Source organism: Peromyscus eremicus, chromosome 8a (assembly GCF_949786415.1).
Source record: "Peromyscus eremicus chromosome 8a, PerEre_H2_v1, whole genome shotgun sequence".
Classification (NCBI taxonomy): Eukaryota; Metazoa; Chordata; class Mammalia; order Rodentia; family Cricetidae; genus Peromyscus; species Peromyscus eremicus.
In genome coordinates this window covers 61448062-61458484 of record NC_081423.1, presented here as the reverse complement: position 1 = coordinate 61458484, position 10423 = coordinate 61448062, and positions in this window count along the sequence as shown.

The following is a 10423-nucleotide window of genomic DNA, read 5'->3' as shown; positions in this document are numbered from 1 at the left end:
TATTATGTATACAGAACAGGGAGCCAAATCTCATTAAAGATGGTTGTGAGCCACCATGTGGGTGCTGGGAATTGAACTCAGGACCTCTGGAAGAGCAGTTGGTGCTCTTAACCTCTAAGCCATCTCTCCAGCCCCTCTTTCCTTCTTTCTTTCTTTCTTTCTTTCTTTCTTTCTTTCTTTCTTTCTTTCTCTCTCTCTCTCTCTCTCTCTCTCTTTCTTTCTTTCTTTCATTACTAGCTGAAGGTTTTGGTTATTTGAGACAGGGCCTCAATACATAGTGTAAGCTGGCCTCAAAGGGGTGATCCGCCTGCTTCTGCCTCCAAAGCAATTTTTTTGTTTATCTTGTGTCAGGGTCTTGTATGTGGCTTAGGCTGACCCTGAACTCCCTGTCATCCTGTCTCAACCTTCCAATTGGTGGAGCCACAAAGTCTGGAAGGTGAGTATTCAGGTTAATCATTGATGGTGCCATGTTGAAGCAGTTTTGCCAGCCTCCTAACTAGCCCCCAGTCCTGTCTCAGCCTCTTGAGTGCTGAGATTCCAGGCAAGTCTGGAAGTCTTATTAATGAATGGAGAGAAGGAAACAAACCAAAGAGGAGCTTTTGGTTTGGTTTGGTTTTGGTTTGGTTTCTCTGTGTAACAGCCTTGGCTATCCTGAAACCAGACTGGCCTCGAACTCACAGAGATCCACCTGCCTCTGCCTCCCAAGTGCTAGGACCAAAGGCATGTGCCACCACTGCCCAGCTCCAAAGAGGAGCTGTAATGTTAGAAACTGCAGATGTCTCAGGAAATGCCCTCCATAGGAACTGTATTTCTCAGTACATTCCTACTGGCTACATGCTTTGAATTCTCCAAATGGGAATGTGATACAGGTGTAAAATGCACACAACATATCAGACCTTGCATGGGAAAAAATAGTATTAATTACACATTGAAATAGTTTTAGATATTCTAGATTAAATAAAATATATTAAAATTTCATGTTTTAAAGCCTTTTGAACAGGGTGACAATTTTAAAATTATTTAAGTAGAATGTAGTTGGAAGGTTTCTCCGGTCCCACCTGGCCCACAGCCACTCAGACTCAAGTAAACACACAGAGGTTTATATTATTTACAAACTGTATGGCCTATGGGTCAGGCTTCTCGATAGCTAGTTCTTTTAACTTAACCCATTTCTATTCATCAATAAGTTGACACGTGGCCGTGGCTTACCAATGCTTTCACATCTTGCTTCTCCTGAAGCGGTGCTGGCGTCTCCCTGTCCTCTCCTTTCTTCTCTCCATATATCTGCTTAGATTTCCCACCTGCCTCTAAGCTGCCTTGCCGTGGGCCAATGCAGCTTAATTTATCAACCAATCAGAGCAACACATATTCACAGCATACGGAAAGACATCCCACAGCAAGAGAAGAATTGAGAGATGACTCAGTCAGTAAAGAGCTTGTCATGAAAGCATGAGGACCCGAGTTTGGATCTCCAGAACCACATAAAAAGGGAGGTGGTGGCACATGCCTTTAATCCCAGCACTCGGGAGGCAGAGGCAGGTGGTTTTCTATGAGTTCAAGGCCAGCCTGGTCTACATAGTGAGTTCCAGAACAGCCAAGGCTACACAGAGAAACCCTGTCTCAAAGAAAAACAAAAAAACAGAAACAGCAGTTTATGTCTATAATCCTAACATGAGGGGTGGGGCAGAGGAGGATTCCCTGGAGTTTCCTGGCCAACCAGTCTAACCAATCAGTGAGTTCTGGGTTTGGTAACAGAAAATGTCTCCAAAAATAAGGTAGAGAGTAATTGGAGAAAATACCTGATGTTGACCTCTGGCTCCACACACCTGCACATATGTGAACAAGTGTTTAGGCACACAAATATGTACATATGTACAAATTATTTAAGTAATTTGTGTTGTATTTCTTTTATTTTTTGAGACAGAGTCTCTCTGTGCTTGGGGCTTTCTTGGAACTCAATATGCAGATCAGACTGGACTCAAACTCTGTCTCCTGAGTATTGGGATTAAAGGCATACATGTCACCAAGCATAGCCTTCTTTTTGTTGTTTTAAGCTAGGCTCTGGTGATGCAAATTGGATTCTTCTTCCACTCCTCTCCTGCTCCTTAGTCAGTGCATTATACTCCTATTGAATTGTGTGACTCGAGAAACAGAACAGTACCAGTCTGAAGGCATTAAAATAACTGAATAAAAATAGGGGGGTGGAAATATAGGTGGGTGGTGCTGAGTATGGAGCTCAGTGCCTAGAACATGCTGTCTTACTCAGGGTTTCTATTGTGTGGAGAGACACCATGACCATGGCAACTCTTATAAAGGAAAACATTTGACTGGGGCTGGCTTACAGCTCAGAGATTTAGTCCATTGTTGTCATGGCGGAAAGCATAGTGGCATCAGGCAGACATGGTGCTGGAGAGGCAGCTGAGAGTTCTATATCTGGATCAGCAGGAAGAGAAAGAGACACTGGGCCTGGCTTGAGCATCTGAAACCTCCAAGCCCACCCCTAGTGACACACTTCCTCCAACAAGGCCACACCCCCTAATAGTATCACTCTCTATGAGCCTACAGGGGCCATTTTCATTCAAACCATAACACATGCTACATTTGTGCTCTACCAAGGATCTGCTCTTCCATTCTCAATAGAATGATTTCCCTGCTTTTGAAGCAGGATCTTTCTTTAATCTTGGCTGGCCTCACTTTTTCAGCAATCCTTCTGCCTCAGACTCTTGAGTCCTGAGAATGCTCTTGAGCCTGGAATTGACCAAGGTACAGCAAAGGGTCTTTCTCTCTCTCTCTCTCTCTCTCTCTCTCTCTCTCTCTCTCTCTCTCTCTCTCTCTTTCTCTCTCTTTCTCTTTTTTTTTTTTTTTTTTTTTTTGGTTTTTTTGAGACAGGGTTTCTCTGTGTAGCTTTGCGCCTCTCCTGGAACTCACTTGGTAGACCAGGCTGGCCTCGAACTCACAGAGATCCGCCCGGCTCTGCCTCCCAAGTGCTGGGATTAAAGGCGTGCGCCACCACCGCCCGGCTCTCTCTTTCTCTTAACAAGGTTTTTCTGTGTAGCCCTGGCTGTCCTGGAACTTGCTTTGTAGACCAGGCTGTCCTTGAACTCAGAGCTCCACCTGCCTCTGGCCCAGCACTCCCATTCCACATGTCTTTGTCCCACGTACATGCCTGGTTTCATTGGAGGTTAGAAGAGGGTGCTGGAGCTGGAGTTAGAAGAGGTTGTAAACTGCCTGATGTGGGTGCTGGGAACCAAACTCACATCCTTTGGAAGAGTAGCAAGCACTGAGCCATAAAGATACATTTTTTATTTGGTCAAGATATTTTCTCTTATACCATTTGGATTCCCATATTTTTTTTGATTTGAGACAGGCTCTTATGTAAACAAATTGGCCTTAAACTCACTATGAGCCCAGGCTGGCCTTGACCTCCCACCCCTGAATGCTGGAATTACAGGTATATGCCACAACATCTGGCCTTTTTAGGTTTCTCCTCCTTCTCCTCTTTCTTTTCTTTTGGTTTTGAAAGTGGGTCTCTATTATTCTGGCTGTCCTGGATCTGATATGTAGAACAGCGCTAGCCTTCTACTCAGAGATCCACCTGCCTCTGTCCCCTGAGCACTGTGATTAAAGGCATGCACCGCCATGAGAGTTTTGTTCTGGAATGCACTAGGCAGCACAGAATGGCCTCAACATCCCCAGTTATCCCTCTGCCTTTATTTCCCAAGTGCTGGAATCATATGTGAGACATCACACCTAGTTCTCATTGTCTAAGAGGTAATTCAGACAATCCATGTTTATCTCTAAGCTATCTAATATGCCTTACAAAAGGGACCCAGTGACATGTTCACCATTTCCTCAGGACTAATCCATTATGTTACTGTGATCAGATGAATTGAGAGTAACACTGTGCTAGGTACACAATATCATGTAATCTACTACCCTTGTCCTTATTTTGTTTTTACATTTTGTGTGTGTGGTAGGGTTTCACAGTCAGTTCAAGTTGAAGCTGATCTCAAACTATGTAGCCAAGGATGACCTTGAATTTCTCACACACACACACACACACACACACACACACACACACACACACCCGCCACTACCTCCACCTCCCAAATGTTGGGATTACAGGATTTTTACAGCACACGTGGATCAAACCCAGGGTTTCATGAATGCTAGACAAGGACTTTACCAACTGAACTATATACCCAGCCACCTGTATATGTATAGATAGATATCACTAGTAACTTATTTTTCATTTAGTGTATGTGTGTGTATACATGTACATACATGCATGTGTGGAAGAGGACAACTTGCAGGGCCTGATTCTCTCCTTCACCATGTGTCAGGTCCAAAGGAAACTCCACTCCCCCCAAATTCTGGCAGTTAGACAAAAGCCAGCATTCCTCAGGAACTTGTGAAGCCAGTTCCCCTCTACTGAAAGGAGCCTTTTTCCTTATCTCTGGCAGAAGGGACAACTGGTATCTGATGCCTTATTAGCATACCAAGCACATGCTGGCCTCCAGGCGCCCTCAGTGTCACATATTTCAGAGTCTGTGCTGGCATCCTGACTCTTCTCAACTTGTCTCACCTCTACCCTGAGCTTTTCCAGCTCATGGGCTTCCAGCTACTCATTTGCTTTATAACCTGCTATTCAGCTATGCTCACTCTTTGTCTTTATTCTCTCTCTCTCTCTCTCTCTCTCTCTCTCTCTCTCTCTCTCTCTCTCTCTCTCTCTCTTCTGTCTTCCTCCATCCTCCCTCCCTCCCTCTCTGCTTCTCTCATGGCCATATTCATTTCTACTTCTTTCTCTTCCTGCTCTGGTGTATCTCTCATATCTACAATAAAAATCTTGCCTTTGCTGGGCGGTGGTGGTACACACCTTTAATCCCAGCGCTCAGGAGGCAGAGGCAGGTGGACCTTTGAGTTTGAGGCCAGCCTGGTCTACAAAGCAAGTTCCAGGGCAGCCAGAGCTACACAGAGAAGCCCAGACAAAACAAAACCTTCCTTAGAGTGGTCCTGTCACCAGTTTATACAGGTTCCAGGGACCAAACTCAGATCATCAGGTTGGGCCACCAAGAGCCTTTACTTATGCTAATTTAGTCTGTCTGGCCTTTGCTGGGTTTTTCTGAAACAGCCTTCCCCACTGTAGCTCAGGCTAGCCTTAAACCATGATCCTTCTGCCTGCTGCCCTGCCTGGGTGCCCGGATTCAGGTGTGTACCATCATGCCCAGTGAGTTTGTTTGATTTTTCAAGACAGAGTTTCTCTGTGTAGCCCTGGCTGTCCTAGAACTCACTATGTGTACCAGGCTGGTGTCAAACTCAGAGATCCACCTACTTCTGCCTCCTAAATGCTGGGATTAAAGGTGTGCACCACCACCTCCTGGCTTCATTATGCTCAGTTTACCTCTGCCTTTGGAAAAAAAAACAAAACAAAACATCACAAAGGGTGGAGGATGTTACTCAGTTGGTAGAATGCTTGCCTAGCATGCAAGAAGTCCTGGGTTTTGTCAGCATCAAATAAACTGGGCTTAGCCTGACGGTGGTGGTATTTTTTAATAATTTATTTATTTTTATTTTATGTGCATTAGTGTTTTGCCTGTATGTGTGACTATGTGAGGGTGTCAGATCTTGGAGTTGCAGACAGTTGAGAGCTGCCATGTGGGTGCTGGGAATTGAACCCCAGTCCTCTGGAAGAGTAGCCAGTGTCTTTAACCTCTGAGCCATCTCTTCAGCCCCCACAAATAAATACTTTTTAATAATTTATTTTTGTTTTATGTGCATTGGTGTTTTGCCTGCATATATGTCTATGTGAACATGTCAGATCCACTGGAACTGGAGTTACAGAAAGTTATGAGCTGCCATGTGGGTGCTGGTATTTGAACCCTGGTCCTCTGGAACAGCAGCCAGTGCTCTTAACCACTGAGCCATCTTTCCAGCACACAAATATTTTTAAGAAATCATTAAAAGAAAAAAAAGATAAACCTGAAACCTGTTCCCCTCAGCTAATAACCAGTCTTTAGGGCTAATCTACTTAGTCGTGGTCTGCTTAGAATGCACAAGACCCAGGGTAGTGCAGGGGGGAAAAACAGTGATTGTAATGTCTTCATTTTATATCCCAGATCTGAAGCAATTGAACAGACTTGTTTAAAACATACTGAGATAGCCGGGCGGTGGTGGCGCACGCCTTTAATCTCAGCACTTGGGAGGCAGAGGCAGGTGGATCTTTGTGAGTTCGAGGCCAGCCTGGTCTACAGAGAGAGATCCAGGAAAGGTGCAAAGCTACACAGAGAAACCCTGTCTCGAAAAACCAAAACCAAAACCAAAACAAAAACAAAAAAAACCCAAAACATACTGAGATAGTTACTGTAGATCCAGATACCAAATATCCTAAATTCAAATTCAACTCTCTTAAAAATTATTGATTCCTATTTTTAGTATTTAAGGTTTTTAATTCAGTGTGTAGTTCTGATCATTACCACAAATGTAACAAAACTATAAAAATGTCTAAAGAGAAAAAAATGAGCTAACAGGATGAAGGATATAGTCTTTTATTCTTTTCTATACCAATATTAATCTAAGGATTACAAAGATGTAGATAATATAGTAATACAAAAGATTATAACAGAAAAATGAAAATAAGCAAAAGAAAAAAAAATCAAGACAGTGACTGGTGTGCAATTTTTCTGGAGGTAGGCCCCCAATTGGGCTCTAATTGGTATATTATTAGTACAAGGAGGAAACTATAGATAATTGATTATTTAGTGTCTGAATCCCCTGAACATTCTTACATAGAACGTTATGACCCCTATGTCGGGGTGTACCATATGGCACAGGTCAGTTGAAGAAAGGAGGCACTCCCAAGATGAAATTTCAAGGCCTATGTGGCAGCAGGAAGGTCCAGCCTCTTCTGATGGACTGAGCCCCAAACAGCCGTACAAAGGCATATTTATTGGTGATTACACAAAGTATTTCCTCATACCAAGGTCCCTAACCTTAATTTACATGTCTTACTGAAGGAGAGCATCACATGCCTCAATGGCTCCAGTCTCATTATGCATCGTGTGCAATACACAAGAGCCCCAGGTGTGCCTAGGTGTCTTGTGACCAAAGTCATGGACTGGCTGCAAAGCCTCTTCAGCAAAACAATTGTACAGACCATGGGAAACAATCAGTTTTCCACGAGGAGTCTTCAAGGTCAAAGTATTTCTGAAAAACAGTTGTTCACTCTAATATCTACCCCAGACACAGTGATTCTGCTAAATTCCTACAACACCCCAGTAATACCCTTAGTACTTTTATTATTTATTTTATATGTATGAGTGTCTTACCTGAATATGTGTATGTGCATTTGTGTGTCTGGTGCCAACAGAGGTCAGAAGAAAGCATCAGATCCCCTGGAACTGGAGTTATGTATGGTTGTGAACTACCATGTGAGTGCTGGGAACCAAAGCCGGGTCCTCTGCGAGAGCAAGTGCTGCTAACCACTGAGCCATCTTCCCAGCCCCATAGCATACAATTAGAGCACCAATCAAATTCATAGAGATTCAGATGGATTGCCAAAGCACAAACCAGAAAATAAAAAATTCTACCGAGGCAAATAAAATAGAAATCCTGGCCTAATCCATAGAGAATACTAAGAGTATATATGATACTCTTCAGATTTTTTTTTTTTTGGCCTGAAGAGAGATCAGACATAACTGAAAAATAATAGTCTAGATTAAAGCACATTTTTACCTAAACATAATAACATAGGGGCTGGAGAGTATACATATACACATGCAGGCAAAATACACATAAAAATTTAAAGCCTAAATTTTAAAAATCAGAACAAGCCAGGCAGTGGTGGCACATACCTTTAATCCCAGCACTCAGGAGGCCAAGGCAGGTGGATCTCTGAGAGTTTGAGGCCAGCCTTGTCTACAGAGCGAGATCCAGGACAGCCAAGGCTACAAAGAGAAACCTTGTCTCAAAAAAAAAAAAAAAAAACCACAAACAAACAAAAAACCAGAACAAAAATGGAACTTTATAAGTTGAAGAAAATTAAGTCAAAGGCCAGAAATGTCCATAAAAGGTCTAGATGATTTTTCCTTACAACAGGAAAATGTTCTTGAGATACATATGTAACTTTAAATCCTAAAATTAATGCCGTAGCTCTCAATGCTTTCATTTGTTCATCAAACCCAATCTTAGCATAGGTCTAGTAGTGCAGGTCTATAGTCTCAGCCATTTGGAAGATTAGGGCAGGAAGATCACAAGTTCAAGGCACTAGGCTTTGGCAACTTGAAGAGACCTTGTCTAGGAGAGGAGGAAACCTGAATGAATGAACACTGGGGATGTAACTTAATAGATACTCGCCTAGCATACATAAAGCCCTAGGTTTGATCCCTAGGACCACAAAACAGCAACAACACAAATTCCCGAATCTTAAAACTAAAGGTGTTGGGAGCCAAGCCGACCCAAGGCTTCCTTGAGGCCTGATGTATAGAAGAGGGATGTAGTTCAAAACCAGGAATATGCTTAGCAGAGCCAATAATGGGGTCAGGGCCTCGGAGGAGCTGTTGCTTTGTGTCCTGACAGTCAACTCTTCCCCCTAAAAGGCTACAGTTATCAGTCCCATGGCTGCTGTGATGCACTGGTGTTCCCTTTGTGCAACATTGCCTGATTAGCTTCCTGCTGACTTGGTTTTACTGTGAGATCCTTTTCTGCTGACACTGTCCCATTCCTCTGCAAACCGTACATAAAATGCTGTCCTTAATAAGTGTGGCTTAAGACACAGCTTGTGTAAGACCTGATCCCAAATTTTCCTTCTTTATTTTCTGAACCCTGGTCCTCTGCTGGTCCAGGTCAAAAGTGGGGGAAAAAAACAACTCCGAATCTTAGGCTGTCTGATCAGTTTAATAATCCTTGTGTCTTTTTAGGAGGCTTTGTTTTAGAATAGACTTAGGAGGCTCTCATGTTATCCTAGAGAAGACAGAATCCATCCATAGTGAAATCTGTTTTCTTCCTCACCTTCAGCAATTATTAGATTCACTTTCTAATTTTTAAAAATCATATTTATTGCCAGGCGGTGGTGGCGCACCCCTTTAATCCTAGCACTTGGGAGGCAGAGGCAGGTGGATCTCTTTTTTTTTTTTTTTTTTTGATTTTTCAAGACAGGGTTTCTCTATGTAGGTTTGGAGCCTGTCTTGGAACTTGCTCTGTAGACCAGACTGACCTCGAACTCACAGAGATGCAGGCAGATCTCTTTAAGTTTGAGGCCAACCTGGTCTACAGAGTGAGTTCCAGGGCAGCCAGGGCGGTTACACGGAGAAAACTCGTCTTGAAAAACCAATCAAACAAACAAACAAACAAAAACAATAAATAAATGATATTTATTGAAGAATAGCTTCAAGCTTCTAGATCACATTTTCTTAATTACATTTATTTAGTTAGTTATTTGGGGGGGTGGTGACATACATGTTGTGGGAGTCAGTCTCTCCTCCTCCTGTGTGAGTCTTGGGGATCAAACTCATGTCCTCAGGCTTCAGGGCAGGTCCCTTATCTACTGGGCCATTTTGCATTTGTTTTTTATTTGAGACAGGGTTTCAGTATGTAGCCCTGGCTGTCCTGGAACTCACTATGTAGACTAGGCAAAAGTCACAGTGATCCACCTGCCTTGCTGGAATTAATGGCATGTGCTATCATGCCTGGCATTTAAAAAATTATTTTAAATTATTTTCACGTGTCTGTGTGGGTATGCATATGTATGTGGGTATTCACATCTGAGGAAGCCAGAAGTGTGGGATCCCCCCTGGAGCTAGATTTATAGGCACTTGTGAGGGGCTAAAAACTCAACTGACTCCTCTGCAAGAGCAATGAGCCTTCTCTCCAACTCCTAGGTCATTTTTTTTTGGGGGGGGGCTATTTTTTGAGACAGTTTCTCTGTGTAACTGCCCTGGCTGTCCTGGAACTTGCTCTGTAGACTAGGATAACCTCAAACTCAGAGGTCCACTTGCCTCTGCCTTCCAAGTGCTGGGATTAAAGGCGCAGGGCCACCACCGCCTGGCAGGTCATATATTTTAACTGCTTATTCAAGTGTTGAAATACCAGCTTTTGCAATCTTTAAAAAACATTCATATTGCTCTGACTAGCTTGTTAAACATATAAATAGCACTTCGGGATCCCACAAAGTGTCATTATTGCCTAAGACAGGAAGTATGGTAGAAAACATGGATAAGATAAAGTTTTTTTTTTTTTTTAAAGATTTATTTATTTATTATGTATACAGTATTCTGCCTGCATGTATCCCTGCAGGCCCAAAGAGGGAACCAGATCTCATTACAGATGGTTTTCAGCCACCATATGGTTGCTGGGAGTTGAACTCAGGACCTTTGGAAGAACAGCCAGTGCTCTTAACCTCTGAGCCATCTCTCCAGCCCCCAAGATA